Raw genomic sequence first — 2,452 nt, forward strand, 5'->3', positions numbered from 1 at the left:
GTGCATTGTGAATGAAACATTCCTATTTCAGGTTTATTCTCATTCACGTATGTCCAAGTATATTGGCTATTAAGTTAATATACCATACAAAACTAATATAATGTAATATCATAGAGGAAATGTATCCTCTGTGATATTGCAGCAATTATCCAGATATGGAATGAGATTATTAAGCAAACTGTTATAAACTCGTACATGCCAACTGTATAAAATAAGGCAAAAATAAACATTTCACACAGTGTTTAGTGAGAGATATAATTAATTAAAACACTAAAAGTGGTTCTTCTGTATATGTATTTTTGTATTACAGTTGTAATAATAAAAGTCTTAATTAACATTATGGTTATTTAACATACTGAGATATTATTATTAAATAAATTGTAGCATCCCTTGCGCACTTTTGGCATCTGGCTTTTCAGACAGATAAACAGCAGCACAGGGCAGGGAAGAACAGTACCGTGAGTGAGAGTGTTACCCGCTAGGATAGTTTATTTTGAACAAGAGAGGTTATGGAATTTAACGCAGGAGTACAATACCGAACTGATGTGGATTGATAGAAGTGGAGAGCCTGTCTGTGCATGCGATGGTGCGAGGAACCTGACGGCAGGGAAAAGTAATGTTCAGTGAAGAGTCAAAAGAAGATTGCAATGTATGTAATATCAGATATTATTAACAAAACACAGGAACTCGTTGCGTGGGCATTTTTTGCCCCCATATTTTGAATTTTGGGGATATTTTTGTCAATTTCAGTGGCATTTATGCCCCAAGTCCCCATTAATTTCTGACACTACTGGCATTGTATCTTTCTAAGGTATTTAAAATTGTACTTTAGACATATAGTAGCAAACAAGATATCCCCACATATATGTCAAACAACATTGTGTGAATGTTTGACACAGTTAAAACATTGCCTCCCTTAAAAACAAGTGAATTTTGATCAGTGGCTAAACGTGTTCAGACGGTTCCTTTGTACCTGAATGAACAGCTCCTTTCCACAATAAAATTAAATATGCAGAAAATCACAGTATTACAGTTCTTGTATAGTGACAGGGCAGAAACTCTTGGAGAAGCAAGAGAAGAGAGGACACCGGTGGCAGTTTATGCAAGCTGTGCCCTGCGGGCTTCCGTAGTGCTGTGCACAGTGCGTTTTAGATTGTAAACAGATTTAGCGTTTATAACTTGCCGATTTCTTCTTCCCAAAAAACTTCCCAAAAACTCAGCAATATTATGTTTTTTTTTTTTTTTTTGTACTTTGTAATTGTGGTGAAAAATAATAAGTAGCAAAGTTTAATACTTCATTTTTAATCAACTCAAGTAAAAGTACTATTATTTATTTATAAATTTGAAAAATGTACTCAAGTACTGTAATGAGAGTAGTTGTAATTCATTACTTTCCACCTCTGTAAGCAGTATTAAAGGACACACAGTATTCAGAGTGGAGACAGGAAACAGGATGGAGAAAAGTGGGACAAAAGGGGGAATCGAATCCGGGTCCGTCTGCACAGAAAAAAATAGAAACCTTCCACTTTACACTACGCCACTGCAGCAACACCTGAGGGTGCAGTTTGTCTTTCATTTATTTCTTTCCTCCATGCTATTGGACTGAAAATAGTTGCACTGTGTGGCAGGTGCTATTTACACAATACAAAGAAGATGCTTTCGGTTGCTATTTACATTTTGTGCAAATAGCCTCTGCCTTTATATATAAACAATAGGCTGCATGCACATATATTTTGGAGTCTTCCATGTGCATTTTGTGGTATTAAAGTTAATGATTAATTGATTAATTGATCATTCATTTCCATGACAATCGATTATGAACATAACACTGAAAATTGACATCCCTAGTTTGGAGCAACATGAGGGTGAGAACATTTTTATTTGTATAGCACTTTTCACAAAGCATATTGTTTTGAAATCAGTTTTACAGTAAATAGTGCATTAATGAATACAGGGGCAATATTTAATATAATACTTAATAGTGCCTCAATTTGCCTTCCCTTTTTGTAGCAGTATTATATATATATTTTAAACAATTATATTCCAATAATTTCTTACACATTGTTAAAATGCAATGCTGTCTTAAAATCATCAAGAACTAAATGCTTTCTATTCTAATCTATTTTACTTAATGTTCTGAAGCATCTTTTTTTTTTTTTTTCAAAATATCCAGGTCCATCTTGTTAAGCCTTCTCATTCATTAGTCAATGTGCAACCCTGAAAAATGTAAATAAATGAAGGAATGCATGAAGCTGGCCATATTCCTGCTAAAATGCTCTTTGTTATTTTCTCTTCACTGGCATTCTTCTGAGGTTTTTTATGATATATAATTTGCCACAAATTAATTTGAATAATTTAAATTATTAAAAGCCTCATATGTTAGAAATGGGCTAGAAACCATTGGTAAAAAGTCTTTATTACCTTCTGGGACTGAGATAAATATTCTCTAAAG

This window comes from Myxocyprinus asiaticus, chromosome 12, assembly GCF_019703515.2.
Source record: "Myxocyprinus asiaticus isolate MX2 ecotype Aquarium Trade chromosome 12, UBuf_Myxa_2, whole genome shotgun sequence".
Classification (NCBI taxonomy): Eukaryota; Metazoa; Chordata; class Actinopteri; order Cypriniformes; family Catostomidae; genus Myxocyprinus; species Myxocyprinus asiaticus.